General features: G+C 41.9%; 1 long non-coding RNA gene across 1 annotated transcript; it reads right to left on the bottom strand.

The window, feature by feature from the left end:
• Positions 1 to 401: 401 nt before the first annotated feature.
• Positions 402 to 22,206, bottom strand: LOC134485074 (uncharacterized). The gene is made up of 3 exons (XR_010062946.1): positions 21,326 to 22,206; positions 19,306 to 19,428; positions 402 to 2,797 (listed from the first exon to the last, which is right to left on the bottom strand). It is a non-coding gene; the product is annotated as an uncharacterized LOC134485074 (long non-coding RNA).
• Positions 22,207 to 26,477: the final 4,271 nt, after the last annotated feature.

Below are 26,477 nucleotides of genomic sequence, written 5' to 3'. Positions count from 1 at the left end.
TGGTCCTTTGACTGTGGAGGTCTTGGGATCGTTCAGGTGCTGGGACAGTGGAAGTTCTGCTACAGGGGTTATCAAAGTGCATGCAACGAAGAAGCAATGTTGCCAGCCAAACATGACCATGGCAAATATAATGAAGTTTTTCATCCACCCCAACATCATCTTGCTTCTCCAATTGAGTCTGAGACAATTCTAATAACTTATCGTGAAACTGGTTGAAATTTTACAGCTTTACAAATACATCTGAAATTCTTTCCACCGAGAGGAGGAAGGAGCCAAGGAAATATTTAGGCAAATATTAGCAGGCTTTATCTATGGCTATGGGCACTGTATAAGTTCACAGTGACCTTAAACCAGATTATATTTTGTTAGAGAAGAACGGAAAAGTCAAAAGCATCGACTTTGGCCTTCAACTCAAGACAAACCTGGGCAAATGCTGAACTGGCAGCATGGTGCTTACCCTATTGGTGCACCTGATCTCTTCCTAGGACAACTTTATGATGGTGAAAAAAAAAAAACGTATGGATCTTAGGAGTAGGCTTATATTTCACTGTTGTATTTGACTCTGTTGTCATACAACAGTTCAGAAGACAGGTTGTAGCAGGTGTGTACCCTGCTCACTGTGGGGTGTCAGAAGAGGCAGCTTAGCCTCTTAATAAAAGTCAATCCGAACTATGGGCTGACAGTCTCAGAGGTGATGATGTACCCCTGGTCAATGAAAACTGGAAGAGGTTCACAAATCCTTATGAAGAAGTGATCCCTCCCATGCCAGATACTCCAAAAGAGGAAGAAACGTAATATATTGAGGTTTGAGGTAAAATTTTATAGATTCATTGCATCAAAAAGGTATAACCAGAACATGGCATCCTATTGCTTAATGTAACAGCAAGTTATACACAGGAATTGCTTCACAACACAGGCTCAGCAGCTTTGTCCAGTTACGGTCCCATTCTCTACCCTTGCTGATTTCCCTCTAGGACTAAATAGGAACAGAAGTGAACACAACATAGACACATTGTTCTCCTCATCTTCCAATGGCCTAGTGTCTCCCTATGATCATAAAGCTAGTCAAAGAGGAAGCAAAGAGCCATTGGGCATGCCCTTCTTTTCAGGACACTCCCGACAACACGCACAGTGAACAAAGCATACATACACACCAGAAGTGTCCTGTGTCTTCACTCAACCATCAGCCACACTTAGAAGAGCTGTAGCAACAAGAAAACAGAGGACAACCTACTTTCCTGCTGTCACTCAGCAGAGAGCAGGACATTCCCCAGCTGGGGATTTCCCAGAGGCATTAAAGGATGAACCAATTCCAATGGGGAAATTCACTGATGAAGTTGTGTGGCTGCTTTCCTTCAAGAATAAAACCTTACAAGGGGGTGGAGGAAGAGTTTTCTCCCAGAAATGAGGCCAAGGGAGATTGTCCAGAGAACACGCAGATGGCAAAACCCACGTGCCTTTGTACTTTATCCTTCCCAGTTTGCTCTGTGCTCATTCTTCCTCTGGCTCTGTTTTCCAGTTCCCCATAATTCTTACCTTCTTATATCCTCTAAGTATTTCATGATTCTTCCCCCAACCCAAGCCTTCTCCCTCTTCTGGATTTCTTCTCTTCCCAGAAAGGACTCAATATGACTGCTGTGTAGCCCACTCTAGAGCGTGGTGCAGCTGAATGCATCCATTCACCTGAAGTTTATCACATTCTAAAAACACCAGCTTCCACAAAGTGAGGTGCAGAGTGGTATGAGCTCATGAAATCTTCCATAGGTTAGTGGTCCTAGCACACACGGCATTTATCACAAGAGCTATAGAACAAATTCTTATGCTTTCAAAAGTAGCATCACATTTCTTTCAGCCTCAAATCTAATAGCCAGCAATGACTTTGAAAAATTGAAATTACAGTTGCTGCAACAGTGCAGATCCTGTGAAGAGGTAGGTCCTGCAACAGTGGAGACACTGAAATGGCGCCGGTTCTGTGACAGTGAAGGTCCTTTGAAAGTGGAGGCACTGAGATCGTGGAGGTCAATCTACCTACATGGGAGCTGCTGCACAACTGAAGGTTCTGCTACAGTGGAGGTCCTGCAAAATTGGAATTGCTGATAAAGGGGTATTCCTGTCACTGTAGAGATCCTGTGGCAGTGAAGTTGCAGCATCATGGGTGATCTTGCTTCAGTTGATGTCCTGAAACACTGTAGTTGCTATGGGTGGTGCTATGACAGTGGAATTCCTGGGATAGTGGAGGTGATAGGACAGTGGGTGTCCTGAGACAGTTGTAGTGCTCCTACAGTGGAAGTCCTGTGACAGTGGAGGTCCCGCAATAGTAGTGTTGCTTGGACAGTCCAGTTCTTGGACAAAGGAGGTCCTGTGACACTTGAGATGCTGAGACTCTTGAGCTCCTGAACAGTAGAAGTGCTGTGATAGTTGAAGTTCTGAGACACTTGTGGTCCTGTAACAGTGGAGTTGACACACAGACAGTGGACTTCCTGAGGTAGTGGTGGTGCTTAAACAGTGGATATCCTGTGACAGAGTAGGTCCTTCAATAGAGGAAGAACAATATATGCTGGCTGATGACCCAGATCTTCCAGAAAATAGACCACCAACCAATATATATCAGAGGATGGCATTATTTGAAACCAATGGGATGGAAGGCCCTTGGTCCTGTGGAGATGTGATGCTCGAACGTAGGAGGAGACTGGAGTGGTGGGTTTCGAAAAGTTGGGTGAGTTGAGGAGCAGCATCATAGTGGCACAATGGAGGGAGGAGGGAGAAGATGTAGGAGTGGGCATTTGTGGATTGGCACCTAGAACGTGGGACATCATTTGAGATGTTAAAAACAGTGGAAATGATAAGGTTTACATTGTCTGACCCAAACCTAAGGGATACTACATAAGGAACACAAAAACCCACAGTTGTTCACCAACAATCAGATAAAATTTGGCCTTTGGCGGTATACTCCAAAGAAACTATTCCAAGATCACTGTTTTTTGTTTTTTCAAACAAAGTTTAAAACTCTTAAGTGTACTCTCAAATCTGCCCTAATTTGCATAAATCGGTCAAAACTGTTGGCTTTGTAAACACTTCTATCTTGTCCCAATAGTCACATGCTGGTCATCCCAACAACATGATACTTGTCAAGGTGGGAGTCAATCAACAGGGGATCCTTGTTCCAACTCGGCATGCACACCCTCAGCTCACCTTCACACACACACACACACACACACACACACACACACACACATACACACACACACACACACAGGAGAGAGAGAGAGAGACAGACAGACAGACAGACACACAGACACAGATTCACAAACACATGCACACACACACAGAGACACACACACCCATGAGAGAGTGATAGATCGAAAGTGAGGTAGAGAGAGAGAGAGAGAGAGAGAGAGAGACAGAGAGAGAGAGAGAAAGAGAGTTCTTATCATCTACTTTCTAATGCATATTGTGTGCTCTTTGAGTTGAGCACAGAGACTTGCACATGTAAACCAGTCTTGTACACCGAGGAAAATTTTCTGATCAGTATTTTCTCTTCTTCATGCAGTTCTTAAATTATCTTTAAGAGAGTGTAGGGCATTGACCTACCTTGAAATCTTGGACGTAAAGGTACATTTTAATACAAAGCTTACATATCACTTACAGATGACTCTAGTAGGAAGTACATCAAGTTCAGAATCATCCAATCAGAGACCCTTAATGTATATACCCCATTCTCACTGCCTTCACTTAACCTCATGTTTGGACCACTGTTCCTAGCTGGAGATTCCTGTTTATCTCCCAGAATAAAAGGGAGGCTCCATGCTTAAGTGGAACAGGAGATTCAAGGTGGGACTGTTGGGTGACATTACAGTGAACACCAGGGACTGCGCCACAGAGGCGGGTAGTGGCCCTTTCTTTCCTCCTGGGGAATCATTTTCTACATTGTCCTGAGAAGGGAAGGATCCTCTCATTCTAGCAGATATTCTGGATGACACAAGGAATGTGAATAGATTATGAGATCACTTTTCTACATTTCTTTCTGAGGCAGAGACCCTTGAGACCCTTGGCTCAGGAATAACAGTTCCAGATAGCAAGGTGAGGTCAGTGTGGGCCCTGTGTTCACCTATGAACAGTTATTTATGTTAATCACCAAATCTTTGAAACTTACAGCATGTGAGAGAAAAGTGTCCCAGAAGTCTCAGCTAAAACTAATCAGTGAGTTTTTAAGAACAAGAACAAGTAGGAAATTTAAATTCATGTGATTGCTATAAATAAAGCAAGACACTGTCACTAGATCACCTTTGTGTAAGGGCCCTGACGACATACACAACTTAAGATGTGAAGTGCTCAGCTAGCAAGCTTCGTGGCATGAACCCAAGACACAATTTCTCTGTGTCTCATCACCTCTGAAGCATGGTCCACAAACAATGGCAACAAACCTTCTCTTCCTCAGAGTTCAAAGTTACCTTTACTGTTAGTGATAGTTTCACAGTTAACTAACCTCTACTGGATAGACAGGTTTGACTAACCTTCTCTGAGCTTCTCCCAACCATGTACAGATGGTACATCCCTCTGCACATGAGGCCTGTTCCTCTCAGGCCTGCTGGTCTCCTTCCCAGATTAGAAACTGGATACCTTTCAAGCCTACATTCTTAAGTCATCTATCAACTTTGGGTACATGATAAGCACAACATGACATTGGGTGCCAAATAACACTTTCCTACCTGACAATGAATATGGTCCAGGGGTACCAAACATGGAAACTGGTCAGGTAAGGTCAGGTAACCCCCATGCTATCTCCATGTGGAGATGAAGATTGACACACCTTCCCAAGCAGACTTTCTCAGCTGTCTCAGCCCACACAGCAGTCCTTTGCTGAGCTTCCTTACTCCCAGTGACTGATGAGAGTACATGAGAAGATGCCTGAGTTCTGGAAAGCCCTGGGCCCCATGACCCACAGTAGCAGCAGCTTCTGATCACAGGTGATTTCAGGAACTGAAATTGCCTAATGTTCCTGCGTTGATTTGAAGATGCTCAGCCCAGGGAGTGGGACTATTTGCAGATGAGCCCTCATTGGATAGGTGTAGCCTTGATTGAGGAAGTGTGTCACTGTGGATGTGACCCTTATGCTTCTTGTCCTAGCTGCATGAAAATCAGTTTTCTAGTAGCAGCCTTCAGATGATGATGTAGAACACCCAGCTCCTCCTGTACCATGTCTGCCTAGATGCTGCCATGCTCCCACCTTGATGATAATGAACCAAACTGCTGAACTTATAAACCAAACCCAAAGCAGTGTTCTTCTTATAAGATTTGCATTGGTCATGGTGTCTGTTAATAGCAGGAAAACACTAAGTAAGTCACTTTTTACCACAGATTATGAAGTTAATTGTGTGATGTCATCACCTGAGGAGACATGGCCTCTTATTAAGGTTCTAATCTCCTAAGTAATTGCAGGCTCTCTTCTGGCCTAGGCATTGGCTATAATATTAAACTTCCCAGTGTCTTTTTCTCTGTAAACTATACATTTTGCATTTCTATTTGCCCCATTTGCTCTTTTTCATTGAAGTCCTATACCTCAGTATAACAGAGGCCATACTGGGCTCTCTTCAAATTTTCATCGAAGAAATTTGTTTATTACTTTTTAATTTAGCCTCAGGTAGGTTTTTATGATGTGGGCGGAAGGAAGCCACATTTTTGTAAAAGCATCATACTAATTATCCCAGACCAGTTACAAATATTATTGACTTCTGAATCCCCGTGTCCTGGGCTTCCACATTCTGGATAGGTCTTGGCACTCCTGACTCCCAAGCTCCTGCCAGTATACCCCATTAAACTCTTCTTAGAGCACTGGGCCACTTCTAGTTCAAAGTTCTGAATTCTTGCATATTTTCCAAAACAAGTAACAAGCACAAACTGGCATGGTCAGGTATCACAGAGCAAGAGTCCTCTCTATTACATCCCCTTCTGCATTAGTTACCTTTGTATTTCTGTGACAGAAATGCCATGAGCACAGCAAACTATAAAACATGTAGGCGATTAGTGATCCTATTTCACAGACCACCTGTTACCACAGGTTAAGATCCATGACTACAGGGCATGGTGGAAGGAGCAGGAAGCAGAGGACTCACATGTGGAATCACAAGTACAAAGCAGACAGTGCACAGGTAGTGGTGCAGAGCACTAAAACCTCAAAGCCCAGCCCCACTGGCATTCTTTCTCCAGCAAGGGCACACCTCCTGAGTTTTCCCAAACAGAGTCACCAACTGGGAAAGGAGTACTCAAATGCCAGAGACAGTGGAGGATAGCTCATGCAAAATGTCATGGTGATTCAGGAATTTGAATAAGTAACAGAGAGAACCTTCACTCTGGTTCAATGTGTGTTGCTGCAAAGCCAGCAAGCTGCTCTCCCTCCTCTTGAACATAAGATGTGGATTAAGTAAAAATGTAAACAAGCATCTCCATGGAAAATCAACAGCCCTGTTAATCTGGTCATACTTATAGGATAAGTCCAGAGGTGCTGGATACTGAAATCACAGAAGAAGCCAACACAAACTCAAACCGTTTAGTCTATAGGAATAAAAATACCACAGAAGCCAAAATGGGTAACGATATGGAGCAAACGCTCTCTCACTCAGCAGATAAAATTACACCTAGCCCTTACTCACAGACCTACTTCATAAACAGTGTACATTCTGCTGGTACCTACTCAACACAATCCTAAATGCTGCAATCAAACCAAATGGTTTCTTACTTTGTTGAGTATGACTTAAAAACACTGAAGTACTCTGAAGGAGGTTAATGGAATCTTCTCAGGGCCTGGGGAAGTTGGCTGAGGGAGTACAGATTAACAAAGCAACACAACCCAATTTCCCCACCAGCAAGCAGAAACCGGCCTGATGTCAGTTGCCAATTCCTGAGGGTTTAAGAGAAGCCTACAGACTGGAAGGACTGAGGTAGGTGAGATTAAAGTACAGTTACACTGAATGCTCACTTGAGGAATGGGAAGGGTAGCAACTGGAAAGTGCTCGGTGTGTGTGTGTGTGTGTGTGTGTGTGTGTGTGTGTGTGTGTGTGTTCCATGCATGTGTTTCTGTGTGAGTGTGGTTGGGTTGTTGCTGTTGTGTGCTTAATTTGAGACAGAGTGTTACCACAAACTGAAGCTGTCCTAAAACTCACCCTGTACACAAGTGTGGTTTGGACAGTAAAGAGACCTTCTCTCTCCTGACAGGGGGATTAATGATGTGTACCACAAGCTATGTGTGAATGTAAATTTCAAAATTTGAAGATTTTATAAATCTCCTTTGGCTTGCTTTAACAATGTAGGTGATTATAGCAATACATGGTACACTGAGGACAGAACAGAATATATAATGTGAGCTTTTGAGATGGTTCAGAGGTGAAAGGAATAGCTGATGATCTGAGTTTATTTCCAGAGGCACTGTTAAAAATCAAACACAAATGTAGCCGACTTTTATCCTGTGTAAAAATCAGTCAGGGCATCCAGTCAGAGATTTAAGTATTTTTGGTATTGTGATGCTACACAATCATAAGACTGATTCCTGTGGAACAGGCTAGTGGAGAAGACAGTAATCAACAGGACACAAGAAACCTACAGAGCAGGAACTAGAGAGAAAGCTCAGGATTTCAGAGCACTGGCTGCCATTGCTGAGGACCTTCACTTGTTTTTCAACACTTCCAAGTCAGCTCACAGTCATGTGCAACTCAAGATCTAGAATATCTTACCCTCTTCCAGTTTTGTGGGCACTACATAATACACACAGTGCACATATACTCATGTACACCCTTGTTGGATGACCATAATCCAACCACAGCAGGGACAGACCTCGCCACCCTCAAGCTTGCCAATTTGAAGGAGGGAGCCTTCTTGTTAAAAGCACTGGAGAACAGCAGGCACAAGGACACCTGACTCACACATTTGACCCGAGGTCTTGAGATGGAAGCCACACATAACTCTGGCCTTCTCACTGAAGAGAGGTCATCCTTGGGTAAGGAACTTTCATCTAGTACTGTTTTCCTCTTGGATCCCATTACAGAAAAGCATTTGTGTTTGGTCAAGTCTGCACAGGTTCCCAGCACCCTTCCTAGTCATGTCTGACAAATCCATATGGAAACCACTGTGTAACTGGAGTCCTAGTCTATAGCATCTCTCTCCTTCATGCTACCCTCCTTTTATAATGCAGATTTCATAGGAAATCATATTCTTTGTGTACTTACAAATCCCATGTTGTTTACATGTGGCTAATGTTTCGTCCTCAGCATGCTTGCCTGGAGACAGGGCTGGATGCCAGTATTCTGTAGACAAGGCAAGATGCAGGTACTCTGGTAGCCATAGGACACCAGCATCACAGCTGTAGTGCAGTGCATGCATGGCATGCATTCACAAAGAAGACTGTAGCCACGAGGGCAGGTACATCCACAAGGTACTAAGGAGAGGGACCTGATTGCTACTGTTGATGCTGCATTTCCTCTTTGTTCTGACGGTTTTAACTGGAATTGCCCCCACACGCAAAACTCCTAAGATATCTGACAGCCACACACAGATGCACATGCAGGTAAAACACAAATGCATGTGAAATAAAAATAAATAATTTTAACTGGAGAGAGAGAGAGGGAGAGAGAGAGAGAGAGAGAGAGAGAGAGAGAGAGAGAATGGTGTTTATAAAAGAGAAACTTACCCTCAAAACCTATTTACTGTCCTGAAACTTCTTTCTCATGTGCAGAGGAACATAGACATGAAATTCTTTCTCTCTACACTTCTCAGTGTGTGCTGGGGTACTCTAGATTACCGGTTATTTGGTGAAATGTTGAGGGGTTTAGAAAGATGAACATCATGTTGCAAGTCAGTGGTCTTTAGTCCCTCCTGAGTTCTGTGATTTCAGCTGAGGATCTCTTGCAATGGGTAATGTATCCTGAGTTATAATCATGACCTGTGGAACTTCATTTGCTACATGGATAAAAGGGCCCCAGTGTAGTCATCTGTTACTTCCCCAACCCATGAGCATGACCCAGGCCCAGTCACAAGTCAGAATTGGGTCCTCAGAGATGCCACTAGGAATGTATGTAGACAAAAGAAAGAAGTCTGGGGAGGATAAGGAGGAAGAGTGTCAGGTTGAAGCCTGTTTCAAATTCAGAATAGCAGAGTATGTATTTCAGTTAACTGCTTTCATAATTCCCTCATCTGTGAAATCTTAGGACTTGTTAGATTAGATCTTTTAGCCAGAGAGCTAACACCACTGAAGCCAAAACATTATACAGACAGGCTATCAGGAGTGTCACCCATGTTTACTATCTCTGCTTCCAGAAGAGGTGCAGACAAATATTTCCTCACTCATGGTGAGTACACCACAAAGGAAACCAGTGCATGCTCCTTACACCCCTGAGGAATTCCCAGGGTAGGGGTCCCCAATACACTGGGATCTGACAGTGAAAGTGTCTGTGATTTGACCAGAGCACGAGGGACTACTTATATCACTTTTCCAGGGATGGCACTGCAGAGATCAGACAGTAGTTAAACTTGAAAGCTCATCACATTCAACTTCTCCCTGTGCTCCTAACACACCTGGTCCCCACACCCTAAGAACTGTCAGCCCCTTTAAGATGCTGCTGTACTTTCACACCCTCCCTCCCTGGACTCTGGACTCTTCCTCCTGATGCTCTGCTCCCAACTGCCTTGCACCCAGCATTTTACTCCTTTATTTTTATTTCTTGTTCCCATATCCTGCATGTGTTCTGAGTGGGTCAGCTATGGGTAGGATCACGAAATATGTGGCTGTACACACACACACACACACACACACACACACACACACAAACACACGTAACAATTTAAGACAAGGCAGACTGTTTATCTTCAGGGGATGCAATGCCTTCAAGAATTGGGACCCTGAAAAAAGAGCACTACACTTCAAAACAAAAATCCAAGGAAAATAAACAACTGGAGTGTCAGTGGAGGTTCTGTAAGAAGAGTGTCAGAAGAGCCTGTGAGAAGATGAAGGGTACACTGAACACCAAGCCAAACTGGAAACGTCTGCATCTGAACTGTGCAGCATCCACCCTGCAGTGTGGCATGCTGTGGGGGTGTCTGAGAAACCATGTCTCATCACCTGAGTTTGCACGTATTTAGAACAAGTCTTTGGGTGTTGGAGGTGACTACTATATCTATAGATTAATTAAAATTAATATGGATGAGTTCATCATGCATAAACAGTACAACAAAGTTGTCCAGACCCAACTGTTGGATGTATCATTAATGGATTATTCCTTAAATACTTCTGATCACGAGGATGAAAAATTTAGGGTTAATCTCTGTTCCACTAGTGGATGACTCACTAAGTGTGCACCACACTGGAGGGGACCAACCATCAAAGGAAAGCTACCTTTCTTTTAATCTTTTGCAACTGCAGTAGCCTAAGCAAAGCAAACACTCACATGTGTCTCATCAGTCAATCAGTCTACAGGACAGAGATTACCTATGCCAATCTCAGGGACAGAACAGCATTTTCTGTTTTCAATTCAACTACCTTTTTTTCTTTAACCTGCAGCCAGGATCCAAAAAATTGCCTCAAAACAGCATTTACCTGCCCACACTGAAACACCATTAATGAACAGAGAACAAGAAATGGTAGAAACGGACCCGGTGAGAGAGAGACCCAACCGCCTGGTCAGGTGGGCACTCCTGAGGCTGCAGAGCGGAAGAGACCACCAACTCTGCTCACCCCTGCCCACATCCCTGGTCCAAGAGGAAACTGTATAAGGCCTCTGGGCTCCCGTGGGGGAGGGCCCAGGAGCGGCAGGACCCCTGCCTGAGACACCGCTGGAACCTGAAAGAAACAGACCGGATAAACAGTTCTCTGCACCCAAATCCCGTGGGAGGGAGAGCTAAACCTTCAAAGAGGCAGACAAGCCTGGGAAACCAGAAGAGACTGCTCCCTGCACACACATCTCGGACGCTAGAGGAAAAAGCCAAAGACCATCTGGAACCCTGGTGCACTGAAGCTCCCGGAAGGGGCGGCACAGGTCTTCCTGGTTGCTGCGGCTGCAGAGAGCCCATGGGCAACACCCCACGAGCGAACTTGAGCCTCAGGACCACAGGTAAGACCAAATTTTCTGCTGCAAGAAAGCTGCCTGGTGAACTCAAGACACAGGCCCACAGGAATAGCTGAAGACCTGTAGAGAGGAAAAACTACACGCCCGAAAGCAGAACACTCTGTCCCCATAACTGACTGAAAGAGAGGAAAACAGGTCTACAGCACTCCTGACACACAGGCTTATAGGACAGTCTAGCCACTGTCAGAAATAGCAGAACAAAGTAACACTAGAGATAATCTGATGGCGAGAGGCAAGCGCAGGAACCCAAGCAACAGAAACCAAGACTACATGGCACCATCGGAGCCCAATTCTCCCATCAAAACAAACATGGAATATCCAAACACACCAGAAAAGCAAGATTTATTTTCAAAATCATATTTGATCATGATGCTGGAGGACTTCAAGAAAGACATGAAGAACTCCCTTAGAGAACAAGTAGAAGCCTACAGAGAGGAATCGCAAAAATGCCTGAAAGAATCGCAAAAATCTCTGAAAGAATAACAGGAAAACATAAATAAACAAGTAGAAGCCCATAGAGAGGAGACACAAAAATCCCTGAAAGAATTCCAGGAAAACATAAATAAACAAGTAGAAGCCCATAGAGAGGAGACACAAAAATCCCTGAAAGAATTCCAGGAAAACACAATCAAACAGTTGAAGGAATTAAAAATGAAAATAGAAGCAATCAAGAAAGAACACATGGAAACAACCCTGGATATAGAAAACCAAAAGAAGAGACAAGGAGCTGTAGATACAAGCTTCACCAACAGAATACAAGAGATGGAAGAGAGAATCTCAGGAGCAGAAGATTCCATAGAAATCATTGACTCAACTGTCAAAGATAATGTAAAGCGGAAAAAGCTACTGGTCCAAAACATACAGGAAATCCAGGACTCAATGAGAAGATCAAACCTAAGGATAATAGGTATACAAGAGAGTGAAGACTCCCAGCTCAAAGGACCAGTAAATATCTTCAACAAAATCATAGAAGAATACTTCCCTAACCTAAAAAAAGAGATACCCATAGACATACAAGAAGCCTACAGAACTCCAAATAGATTGGACCAGAAAAGAAACACCTCCCGTCACATAATTGTCAAAACATCAAACGCACAAAATAAAGAAAGAATATTAAAAGCAGTAAGGGAAAAAGGTCAAGTAACATATAAAGGGAGACCTATCAGAATCACACCAGACTTCTCGCCAGAAACTATGAAGGCCAGACGATCCTGGACTGATGTCATACAGACCCTAAGAGAACACAAATGCCAGCCCAGGTTACTGTATCCAGCAAAACTCTCAATTAACATTGATGGAGAAACCAAGATATTCCATGACAAAACCAAATTTACACAATATCTTTCTACAAATCCAGCACTCCAAAGGATAATAAATGGTAAAGCCCAACATAGGGAGGCAAGCTATACCTAGAAGAAGCAAGAAACTAATCGTCTTGGCAACAAAACAAAGAGAATGAAAGCACACAAACATAACCTCACATCCAAATATGAATATGAAGGGAAGCAATAATCACTATTCCTTAATATCTCTCAATATCAATGGCCTCAACTCCCCAATAAAAAGACATAGATTAACAAACTGGATACGCAAAGAGGACCCTGCATTCTGCTGCCTACAGGAAACACACCTCAGAGACAAAGACAGACACTACCTCAGAGTGAAAGGCTGGAAAACAACTTTCCAAGCAAATGGTCAGAAGAAGCAAGCTGGAGTAGCCATTCTAATATCAAATAAAATCAATTTCCAACTAAAAGTCATCAAAAAAGATAAGGAAGGACACTTCATATTCATCAAAGGAAAAATCCACCAAGATGAACTCTCAATCCTAAATATCTATGCCCCAAATACAAGGGCACCTACATACGTAAAAGAAACCTTACTAAAGCTCAAAACACACATTGCACCTCACACAATAATAGTGGGAGATTTCAACACCCCACTCTCATCAATGGACAGATCATGGAAACAGAAATTAAACAGTGATGTCGACAGACTAAGAGAAGTCATGAGCCAAATGGACTTAACGGATATTTATAGAACATTCTATCCTAAAGCAAAAGGATATACCTTCTTCTCAGCTCCTCATGGTACTTTCTCCAAAATTGACCATATATTTGGTCAAAAAACGGGCCTCAACAGGTACAGAAAGATAGAAATAATCCCATGTGTGCTATCGGACCACCACGGCCTAAAACTGGTCTTCAATAACAATAAGGGAAGAATGCCCACATATACGTGGAAATTGAACAATGCTCTACTCAATGATAATCTGGTCAAGGAAGAAATAAAGAAAAAAATTAAAAACCTTTTAGAATTTAATGAAAATGAAGATACAACATACCCAAACTTATGGGACACAATGAAAGCTGTGCTAAGAGGAAAACTCATAGCGCTGAGTGCCTGCAGAAAGAAACAGGAAAGAGCATATGTCAGCAGCTTGACAGCACACCTAAAAGCTCTAGAACAAAAAGAAGCAAATACACCCAGGAGGAGTAGAAGGCAGGAAATAATCAAACTCAGAGCTGAAATCAACCAAATAGAAACAAAGGACCATAGAAAGAATCAACAGAACCAAAAGTTGGTTCTTTGAGAAAATCAACAAGATAGATAAACCCTTAGCCAGACTAACGAGAGGACACAGAGAGTGCGTCCAAATTAACAAAATCAGAAATGAAAAGGGAGACATAACTACAGATTCAGAGGAAATTCAAAAAATCATCAGATCTTACTATAAAAACCTATATTCAACAAAATTTGAAAATCTTCAGGAAATGGACAATTTCCTAGACAGATACCAGGTATCGAAGTTAAATCAGGAACAGATAAACCAGTTAAACAACCCCATAACTCCTAAGGAAATAGAAGCAGTCATTACAGGTCCCCCAACGAAAAAGAGCCCAGGTCCAGACGGGTTTAGTGCAGAATTCTATCAAACCTTCATAGAAGACCTCATACCAATATTATCCAAACTATTCCACAAAATTGAAACAGATGGAGCACTACCAAATTCCTTCTACGAAGCCACAATTACTCTTATAACTAAACCACACAAAGACACAACAAAGAAAGAGAACTTCAGACCAATTTCCCTTATGAATATCGACGCAAAAATACTCAATAAAATTCTGGCAAACCGAATTAAAGAGCACATCAAAACAATCATCCACCATGATCAAGTAGGCTTCATCCCAGGCATGCAGGGATGGTTTAATATACGGAAAACCATCAACGTGATCCATTATATAAACAAACTGAAAGAACAAAACCACATGATCATTTCCTTAAATGCTGAGAAAGCATTTGACAAAATTCAACACCCCTTCATGATAAAAGTCCTGGAAAGAATAGGAATTCAAGGCCCATACCTAAACATAGTAAAAGCCATATACAGCAAACCAGTTGCTAACATTAAACTAAATGGAGAGAAACTTGAAGCAATCCCACTAAAATCAAGGACTAGAGAAGGCTGCCCACTCTCTCCCTACTTATTCAATATAGTTCTTGAAGTTCTAGCCAGAGCAATCAGACAACAAAAGGAGATCAAGGGGATACAGATTGGAAAAGAAGAGGTCAAAATATCACTATTTGCAGATGATATGATAGTATATTTAAGTGATCCCAAAAGTTCCACCAGAGAACTACTAAAGCTGATAAACAACTTCAGAAAAGTGGCTGGGTATAAAATTAACTCAAATAAATCAGTTGCCTTCCTCTATACAAAAGAGAAACAAGCCGAGAAAGAAATTAGGGAAACGACACCCTTCATAATAGACCCAAATAATATAAAGTACCTCGGTGTGACTTTAACCAAGCAAGTAAAAGATCTGTACAATAAGAACTTCAAGACACTGAGGAAAGAAATTGAAGAAGACCTCGGAAGATGGAAAGATCTCCCATGCTCATGGATTGGCAGGATTAATATAGTAAAAATTGCCATTTTACCAAAAGCAATCTACAGATTCAATGCAATCCCATCAAAATACCAATCCAATTCTTCAAAGAGTTAGACAGAACAATTTGCAAATTCATCTGGAATAACAAAAAACCCAGGATAGCTAAAGCTATCCTCAACAATAAAAGGACTTCAGGGGGAATCACTATCCCTGAACTCAAGCAGTATTACAGAGCAATAGTGATAAAAACTGCATGGTATTGGTATAGAGACAGACAGATAGACCAATGGAATAGAATTGAAGACCCAGAAATGAACCCACACACCTATGGTCACTTGATTTTTGACAAGGGAGCCAAAACCATCCAATGGAAAAAAGATAGCATTTTCAGCAAATGGTGCTGGTTCAACTGGAGGGCAACATGTAGAAGAATGCAGATCGATCCATGCTTATCACCCTGTACAAAGCTTAAGTCCAAGTGGATCAAGGACCTCCACATCAAACCAGACACACTCAAACTAATAGAAGAAAAACTAGGGAAGCATCTGGAACACATGGGCACTGCAAAAAATTTCCTGAACAAAACACCAATGGCTTATGCTCTAAGATCAAGAATCGACAAATGGGATCTCATAAAACTGCAAAGCTTCTGTAAGGCAAAGGACACTGTGGTTAGGACAAAACGGCAACCAACAGATTGGGAAAAGATCTTTACCAATCCTACAACAGATAGAGGCCTTATATCCAAAATATACAAAGAACTCAAGAAGTTAGACTGCAGGGAAACAAATAACCCTATTAAAAATGGGGTTCAGAGCTAAACAAAGAATTCACAGACGAGGAATGCCGAATGGCTGAGAAACACCTAAAGAAATGTTCAACATCTTTAGTCATAAGGGAAATGCAAATCAAAACAACCCTGAGATTTCACCTCACACCAGTGAGAATGGCTAATATCAAAAACTCAGGTGACAGCAGATGGTGGCGAGGATGTGGAGAAAGAGGAACACTCCTCCATTGTTGGTGGGATTGCAGACTGGTAAAACCATTCTGGAAATCAGTCTGGAGGTTCCTCAGAAAATTGGACATTGAACTGCCTGAGGATCCAGCTATACCTCTCTTGGGCATATACCCAAAAGATGCCTCAACATATAAAAGAGACACGTGCTCCACTATGTTCATCGCAGCCTTATTTATAATAGCCAGAAGCTGGAAAGAACCCAGATGCCCTTCAACAGAGGAGTGGATACAGAAAATGTGGTACATCTACACAATGGTATATTACTCAGCTATCAAAAACAAAGTATTTATGAAATTCGTAGGCAAATGGTTGGAACTGGAAAATATCATCTTGAGTGAGCTAACCCAATCACAGAAAGACATACATGGTATGCACTCACTGGTAAGTGGCTATTAGCCCAAATGCTTGAATTACCCTAGATCCCTAGAACAAACGAAACTCAAGACGGATGATCAAAATGTGAATGCTTCACTCCTTCTTTAAATGAGGAAAAAGAATACCCTTGGCAGGGAAGGGAGAGGCAAAGATTAAAACAGACACAGAAGGAACACCCATTCAGAGCCTGTCCCACATGTGGCCCATACATATACAGCCAACCAATTAGACAAGATGGTGAAGCAAAGAAGTGCAGACCGACAGGAGCCGGATGTAGATCGCTCTTGAGAGACACAGCCAGAATACAGCAAATACAGAGGCGAATGCCAGCAGCAAACCACTGAACTGAGAATAGGTCCCCTGTTGAAGGAATCAGAGAAAGAACTGGAAGATCTTGAAGGGTTCGAGACCCCAAAAGTACAACAATGCCAAGCAACCAGAGCTTCCAGGGACTAAGCCACTACCTAAAGACTATACATGGACTGACCCTGGACTCTGACCCCATAGGTAGCAATGAATATCCTAGTAAGAGCACCAGTGGAAGGGGAAGCCCTGGGTCCTGCTAAGACTGAACCCCCAGTGAACTAGTCTATGGGGGGAGGGCGGCAATGGGGGGAGGGTTGGGAGGGGAACACCCATAAGGAAGGGGAGGGGGGAGGGGGATGTTTGCCCGGAAACCGGGAATGGGAATAACACTCGAAATGTATATAAGAAATACTCAAGTTAATAAAAAAAAGAAAAGAAAAAAAAAGAAATGGTAGAAACAGTCTCAGCAAGGAGAAAGTCAACAGTCAGGTTGTGAAGACTCCTTCACATACTGCAGAGCCAAGACAAGTCAGCCTCAGCAAGGCATGGCCGGCTACCCACACACACCCCATGGCTCTGAGCCCATCAGCACCAGACCTGAGGACTACCAGGAATGCAAGCTTGACACTCGAGACTCTTTTGTCTTTCGGTCAGTAAGGTGCCATGGAAAGTACCTGGGAAGCAGGGTTTACAGAGAAAGTCATAGAAACATTTCAGCCTTAAAAATAAAAATCTGATCCCTTCAAAGCCGTGTGTGTGTGTGTGTGTGTGTGTGTGTGTGTGTGTGTGTGTGTGTGTGTGTAGGTGCTCATAAGACGTAGGTAGTCTTGGAAAATCAAGGAGAGGAAGGATTTATTGAGAAGCTGAGATGGTGGACAATGAAGGGTGGATGTTGGAAGGAAGCTAGAGCATGGTGGGATTTTAATAGCCAAAGAAGAGAAATTCGTATTTAATTCCCTTTGGCAACTGGTCCAGGTGCAGTGTTCCTGGTGGTGGCTCAGTGCTCCAGCTGTGGATTCAGGGAACTCAGAACATCATACTGAAAATAATCTCGCAGACTACAGAGTCAAATTCCTGCTGGTGCTCCAGTCCCATCAGAGAAGAAATTAAGTCCCTCCTCCTATGGATCCTCTCATTTTTGTCATTTTCTCCTGCAGGAGATTCAGTCCTTCCTCTGAGGGGGCTACTCATACCTGCAGGAGATTCAGACCCTCTTGAAGGGAATTCTGTCTCCAGATTGGGATGCAGACCCTCCTGTTAGAGAATTAACTCTCTAAATCTTCTCACAGAGTATGTGTGACTACATGGAGACAGCATTATCTGTATTTCTAAACTCTGATTGGTAAAGAGAACCCACGATATGAGTTTGAAAACCTCTGAGTTATATACTGAGTAATGAAAACCTACAAGTTATATACTGTTGATTTCTAAATGTATTCAGTTGATTATGAATTATTCTGCAATATTTTGATGAAATTTACTTACTTCCTAGATTTCAAACAAAAATAGAAGCTATAGTTAAAAGTTTAGTGTGTGTTTGGCCAAATTATTTACAAAATATTTTTGGTTTTTCTAAAAGTTGGTGTACGACATAGAAATTTTCCCCTATTTTGTTTTGTTTACTGCTAGGATATAGAAATGCTTTATTTCTGCTGACAGAGCTTATATTCATTGATCTTGTATAACTCACCGTTCAGTGCTAAACTTTAGCAGATTCCTTAGGGTCTCTGCCATTTATAACAGGATTTCATCTACAAGTCTACTGCCTTGTTCTTCCTTTCTGATGAGATGCCTTTTGTTCAGTTTTCCCCGTAAATGACAGAGCTATACTGTGAGAACAATGATGGACAGCAGTGCCAGAAAGACCTGGGACACATTTACAAAGTCTGGTCCAATTAGAATGGGGCATGGTGAGATACTTCTGTCAGGTATGCTCTGACCCTATGAGTCTCTCTTCACTACCTTCACTTGGACAAGTTGTAACCCAATTAATATGGTGAAGGATGAAGTCCCTGACACTTAGTAGGTGACAATGCCTTCCACGTGATCCATTCAAGGAAACCTGAAAGGTGGGCTCTCTTGTAATGACATTGCTGTCTTTATGAAAGGGACCCTAAAGTCACAGACACTTGAAGGGTGCAGAGAGAGACCACAGGGCACCAAGAGGAACCAGCTACCTACAAATGGAGGAGAACTGGAGCCAACTCTTGGACCCCAGTCCTCCAAACGGAAGCCAACAGAAACCTCTGCTCAGTTCTGCCTGCAGCCCACAAACACTAGAGTGTGCATTCTTGGTGTGCTCCAGAGCCTGAAAGTCGCTGCTCTAACCCCAGCTCTGTCATGGGGTGGATGGAAGTCTTGTCTATCTTGGGGTGGATGGAAGTCTATCTCTCAAAGTGAGGTAAAGTGGTCCTGAGTTAGGTGCCAAGGTCCAGTCTCAGGGGGAAGCTTCCCGATAGCTAAGCTTGAGCTTGAAGCAGGCAGAGCTGTGCTCTCCTTAAGGAATGTAGCACTAGTTGCCAGAATAGAGGTTTCTTCTTTCAATGTACACTTAGGCAAATTTGCAAAGATCCAAAATGCTGGCTGTGGTTCTCACCAGTTTCCTTGGAGTATGCCCACAGAGTTCCTTGTCTGCTCCTGGGAATCCAAGCCTTGTCCTCAAAGGGGCTGCTCATGCACTCATCTGACTTCTTTGGCCAGGAAGCACACCTGATAAAAACTGAATTTTAAGAGGCAGATAAGATCAGAGAAAGGACTAAAAGAGCTCGAAGGGGCTCGAGACCCCATATGAACAACAATGCCAAGCAACCAGAGCTTCCAGGGACTAAGCCACTTCCCAAAGACTATAAATGGACTGACCCTGGGCTCCAACCTCATAGGTAGCAATGAATAGCCTAGTAAGAGCACCAGTGGAAAGGGAAGCCCTTGGTCCTGCCAAGACTAAACCCCCCAGTGAATGTGATTGTTGTGGGGAGGGTGGTAATGGTGGAGGATGGGGAAGGGAACACCCATAGATAAAGGGAGTGGGAGGGCTTGGGGGGATGTTGGCTTGGAAACCGGTAAAGGGAATAACAATCGAAATGTAAATAAGAAAAACTCAAGTTAATAAAAAAAAAAAAAGACATAGAGACAAGAGGAACTGCATCCTGACCTTTTGTGTAGGAAGTTTGGCTTGGACTGATCAAGTATCATAAGGACCATGAATTCCCTATGGCCAAATTAGCTAGGGCTAAGTTTATACCAAGAGAGCTCCTTGAAATACCTGATCTGCAGTTTGCGCTCCCTTCTACAAGCAACTACTCAATTGAATATAAGTGACTACATCCAGGTTACTTAGTTGGCTGCTAAGTGTAAATCTACTTTTACCTGTATTTAAACATACGGTTCATATCCCCATTAAATGGAAAAGCCCCAATGGTATTAGTTTTAAAGGTGCTCACATAATAAGTTTTTGCCAAGAAATTTTCAGTAATTTATGTAGAAATCTATATGGAGAATGCAGTATAGTACAGTCAAATCACAGGCTTTATAATCCTATATTTAAAGTTTGATATGATTACAAATATTAAAGCAGGACTATTTTAAATAGTCTAATATATTTAATTTAGAATTAATCTGTTTTCCATGCACCAATCAGCCATAATGTAGGTTAGCTTGTTTCCTAAGTCATGTGTTTTAAGAGGCTTATCAGTCTACCAGCTAAATTTGAAACACCTTTTACAGGATTGTATTATTTAGGTACCAGGAATATTAAGAAGATGAAAAGAATAGGAAAGTTAAAATGATTTAGTAAGCATTAAGATTTATGGATGCATAACAGCTTAAATCTTGATGAGATATGTGTAAGAAAACTAGTAGGGGGAGCATAAGTAAAGGAATGATCCTATCAGTGCCTCTAAAACATAAAATACATTCCTACAGTTATCTGAACTCCATTGACTACGGAAGTCAAGGTAAAACACACACACACACACAAACAAAAGAGGCAGATCAGATCATCTTTCTGATTATGTTCACAGCATAGACTTCTTTGTTTATTTGTCTGTTTTTGTTTTTTAATTTTTTATTAGATACATTTCTTTACTTACACTTCAAATGTCATTCCCCTTCCCGGTTTCCTGTTCATAAATCTTAGGTGGGGCTGCTGTAAGGTTCAGATTCTCTGCTTGGGAGCCATTACCACATATGATGTTTATATTTTTGTTCACTTTTATCAATCTATTTTTCTGCGGTGTGCTCTAAGAGGGCAACGAGTACGGTTACATAATTATTGGTATTAACAGCTGTACTCCCAAATCCTGCTCAGTATGGAGTCTGCTGATATTCAGCATAAGGAGGTGCCAAGTCAGGGAACCTTCATGTGCTGATGCAGCAAATGAGAGTCCAGAGAAGCCCCAAGCGGGAGATGGAGGAAGGAGCCATAAAGGACAGTTGGGAGAAAACGGGTCAACTTCCCTAAGATTCGGAAAAGAAGCAGTTGGTCTCCATCCCGAGGGAACTCAAGCTAAGACTCACAAAATAGTGCTACTAAGCCAACCCAAATTCTCTTATTTTCCCCACATCCCTGAGAGCAGAAAGGAGTGGTTTCAAACTCCATGGGCTCCCCTCATACTCACTGGAATTGGATGGTGAAACTGCCATATCCTCTGTTCTGAAAAATCCCCTCAGGAACTAATGAAGGGCGTGGCTAAGTCCGAGAGAGGAGGGCCGGGTATCGTTCATTGGCCACTCATGCGCGCGCATGAGCTCTATGCCCATACACTGAAGTTTTCCAGGCTACCTTTCAATATCCTTCGCATTTACAGTGCTTGTAAAATACAAATCAATTTACTGTGGCATTGAATACCCATCTCACCTAGAGGCATCACTTTCCCAGCCCACTGGCGATCCTGCCCCCTGAGACTTGTAATGGAGGAGGCCCTTCCCCTTCCACTCTACCATCTCAGGAGAGTCTACCACACAGACAATGTCTTATAGGGTCCTTCAATCAGGCCCCGCAGGTTCTGTGTTCATTTCTCACACTTTAACATTTATCCACACCTGTGGTCTGCTGATGTCTCCTGATCCCCCATCCTGTTCTGTATGTGACTGCCTGGGATCACAGGGCGAGTAGGGGCAGTACTATCTACATACTGTTTAAAACGTTTAGGCAATCTCAAGACTGGCACTTACCTCCCAGCGCTGTGAGTGAACAGGTTGAAAAAAATTCTTATACAAACACAATCACCTGGCACTTTAGGAGATGAAAATTTCTTCTGCCAAGTCAATCAACCACCCTATTCTGCTTAATTGTATAATAAATTCATGAGTATAACTGTTTCTGAAATCACTTTATTACCTGGGAATGGGCAAAGGAAGACTCATGTAGGATTTGGCAGAAAATGAAGTGGTACAGAGACCAGGGGCCACAGTAGGCCTGAGCCACAAATCCCACACAGGACAGGGAGCACAAGAAGACATGGTCCTGGGTCAGCACCAAATCTAGTTTCTAAGTGATGTCTCTACAGAATTAAAAAAAATAAATTAAAATATAGAAATACAAATACTAATTCCAACATATAAGTTCTGTTCTTCCAAAAAAGTTCCCCACAAGATTTTTAAACCCTCAAACATGCTTCCCCTTTCTTAAAGTTCCTTTGCATTATTTATAGGACACTGCTGAGTGTCATAGGCTACAGGTAACAGTACTCAAAGTCATTCCCTGTTCATCTGAACTTTACATCCTTTGACCAGCAACTTCCCAACTCCATCATTACATTTCACCCAAACCCTGAGATTTGGACACTGTCCTGCTCCCCGTGCTAAAGCACAGTAGTCATGAGAGTGAGGGGACCCAATATCCCACTGACCCTTCAGCCTGCTGGAAAGGATCAGTGTATCCTGTGCCATGATAATAAAACATACCTTCCTTCCATCAGTACTGAGTGGCCACTTACATTTGAAACGTGAATGACCAGAAGACCTTTAAGGCAATGGGCTTATCAGTGAGTAGTTTGGGGAGTCCAGGCCTTAGGAAAACATTTCCCAACAGTAGTGTATGCTATTCAATGTGCTCTTGCAACACTTATTCACATCTGACCTCACTGTCCAGGGTTGGCCAAGTCTACTTCACTACAGGTCTCACAAACACACATGCAGTGTTTTCGGATGCTTGCAGGTTCTTGAGTGCATCTGTCTTCCCATGCACTAGGGACAGCAGGTACCTGCTCTTCTTTGGGAGGTATCAAAGGCTTCTTTTTATGCTATCAAAGGCTCCCTATGTGCTGCAGTCACAAGGAGAATGCACTTCCTGGGCAAGACAAGTGTGCAAATCCTTCATCAGCTCTCTGGGACATTCTATTCTCTTACAGAGGAAAAAACAAAGACATGCTTTCAAATAGGAAACTTGATAAACGTAAAAAATACTAATGGTTGTATTTCAACAATTGATCGTACAGCTCTTATTAAAAAGAATTTTTGGGTTTCAAATGCTTCTGTTTTATTTAAAATTGTGATTATTTCCCTGATGCACAGATTTCTTTGGAACAGAAAGTTCTTCTGAAACCATATTAGAGATTCTGAAAAAGAAAATGTGTTGAAATCATAAAGTCACCTTTCACACAAAATAAATAAACAGGCCTTTCTCCCATAGCTCAACTGAGGAGTGAGGATGCAAAATTCAGGAATTAAAATTAAATAAATCTGTTACGCTGAGAAAGAGATGCAGACTCAACTGACACAAGTTTTCTTATAGCACTTAAGTCACAGGGGGCACAGCAACACGCTTCTTCCTTTCCTGACAGTGTTTATAAATCTCTTTACTAAATTTACAACTTCTGAGATAGCTGTGTTTGACCACCACACATGAGCTCCCATTCGTCTCGGACGTCTTTGCTCCTGCTTGCAAGAATGCTGTGTAATGCTGTGAGAGCTCTACAGCCTTTGGAACCACTGAAGTATTAGTTAACTCTAATAGAACTGTCACCTTTGCTTTCCACTAATGATTAGTATTCTGGTGATTTGAATTGATAAAAATAAAATCCCTAGCATCAAATCTGAAACCTTTCTCTAGAATTTTGGAAATTAAATTATGAATTAGATATTCAATCTCAAACATTTACATTGGATCAGGAGGCTCACATTTTAGACGAATGATGTGTTGTGCGCCTTACATTAACAACTCCTTGCAGCCAACTCATGCAAATTAAAGAACATACACGCAACATTTCACCTGCCCTAAGAGACCTGTCTCCTGCATACAGGGTCCCCAATGACACAGGAATGCCCTAGGCTGAGAGGCCTGTCTCCTGCAGGCAAGAGCAATTCTCAAATTCATCTAGAATGACAAAAAACACAGGATAGGGAAAATATTCTCAACAATAAAAGAAATTCTGGGAGAATCAGCATTCCAGAGACACAGTAGTGCTCTGAAATTTTCGGCGATCACTGTCTGGTAGGAAAATGGAGGTTTTAGAAAGAACAGAAAGATAATGTCTAGGCCTACTGCCCTTGGAATGACAATGGAAAAGGTAGGGTAGAGGAAACACCCTGTCAACTTTAAAGCCCTTCATTCTGCCTTCTGGGTCCAAGAGTGCCAATGCTAACAAGAACGGGTAACTTCACCTTTGTCAGATCTCTAAGAACTAGGCAGGATTTTTCTTGGTAAAGTAAGACAAAATTTCTTGGATGTGGAACATCTCTCAATTGCAACCATTTCAGAAAAAGAAATTAAACATCACTTAGAAGGACATTTGTTCCTTCCTCTTCAGGCCCACCCCACAAATCGACTGCCAAGGTGAGACCTGCTTGAGTACAGGTGACCTCTCTCTTCTCACTTAGTGTTCAGTTCATTCTCAAGCTCTGTTACTTTACGAGAAGCTTCCACTTTGTCAGACATATCATGACTTTTTGAGAAGTTGTGTGGACGCTCTTTAAACATCAGGTTTTCATGATCTCCAGAACTGCCAGATAAGTGTGCATCTTGGCTGGACAGGAGGAGAACACAAAATATTATGCATAAAAATACAACTAACTAGCCTAACTAAATTTTCATCTAAATTTTAATGTTTCAGTGAGAGCTGTTCATTTTTGCACATTATTTCAGTTATTTTATATATTGTGGCTGAAACAAACTATACCTACTCTACGGTCTGAGCAGAACTTTAAAATCCAATCTTTGCTCATCAACTAAATGTCAGTTCAAAGAAAAGGGCAGGATTTGTGGCATAACCCTATAACCAACCTGGCCAAAAAGGTATGAGTACAACTTAAAATATATCAAAAGAGTAATAAACCAAGAAAGAATTCCATGCAGAAAAGGGGCAAAATAAACTCTTGACTGTGACTTTCAAAAATAAATATGTGCAGTACTGATGGCTCAGTGATCAACTGAAGATTACATAAATGCTAGGAAGAACAGGCAGCCAGCTTAGCCATTGAGAGACTCTCTTTCATTGAGCAAGGGAGAGTAATTAGAGGATAATTTCTGTCAACATCAGGGAAAGCCTCCACACGCACCTATATACACAGATGTATATGGTGGTCCAACATAGCCACACTTATAAGGGAGAAAGAAAATAACAAAGTGAGGGTGCTCAATTTCATTAAGCATCAGAATTTAAATGTTTTGGCCATGTAAACAAGCTTAACTATGGGGGTAGTTTAAAAGTACACCATTTCCACAAACTTTCCCCCATATAATATTGAGAACCAGAACAACCCTGATTACTGTAATTCAGTGTTACAAGGGCAGAGGACATATGAACTGAATATATATATATATATATATATATATATATATATATATATATATATATGTTTATATATATTTGTTCATACACATTTATACTTACGTAAATATGTAACCATATACAACCAACAGCCAATACCAAACAAAATGTAGAGAAACTTGCAGCAATCCCAATAAAATCAGGAACAAGGCAAGCCTGCCCACTCTGCCCCTATCTATACAATATATTACGAGAATTTATAGACAGAGCAATTAGATAACAAAAAGAGAGCAAAGGGATAGAAATTGGGAAGGAGGAAGTTAAGATATCACTATTTGTGGATGAAATGATAGTATAAACATGTGACCAGAAAAAACTGTACCAGAACTCCTCCAGCTGATAAACAACTTAAGCAAAGTAGCTGGATAGAAAATTCACTCTACCAAATCAGCAGTATTCCCCTACTCAAAGAAATAATGGGCTGAGAAAAATTAGGGAAACAGCACCCTTCACATTAGACACATATACTATGAAATACGTCAGCGTGACTCTAACCAAGCAAGTGAAAGATCTGTACAACAGGGACAAGTCTCTGATGAAAGAAATTGGAGAAGACCGCAGAAGATGGAAAGATCTCCCATGCTCTTGGATCAGCAGGATAAACATAGTAAAATGGCCATCTTACCAAAGGCAGTCTATAGATTCAATGCAATCCCCATCAAAATTCCAACTCAATTCATCATAGAATTAGAGCAATTCTCAAATTCATCTAGAATGACAAAAAACACAGGATAGGGAAAATATTCTCAACCATAAAAGAAATCTGGGAGAATCAGCATGCCTGACTTCAACCTGTACTACAGAGAAATAATTTTAAAAAACGCAGTTATTTATACAGGGACAGGAAGGTAGATCAAGGTAATACAATGTACAACCCAGAAAATAACCCTACACACAGATGGGCAATTAATCTGTGACAAAGAAGCCAAATCCATCCAGCATAACAAAACAGCATTTTCAACCAAAGGGGTTGGTTGAACTGTCGGTGAGCATGAAAAGA

Source organism: Rattus norvegicus, chromosome 1, assembly GCF_036323735.1.
Source record: "Rattus norvegicus strain BN/NHsdMcwi chromosome 1, GRCr8, whole genome shotgun sequence".
NCBI classification, from domain to species: domain Eukaryota; kingdom Metazoa; phylum Chordata; class Mammalia; order Rodentia; family Muridae; genus Rattus; species Rattus norvegicus.
This window is presented reverse-complemented; position numbering and strand designations above follow the sequence as displayed.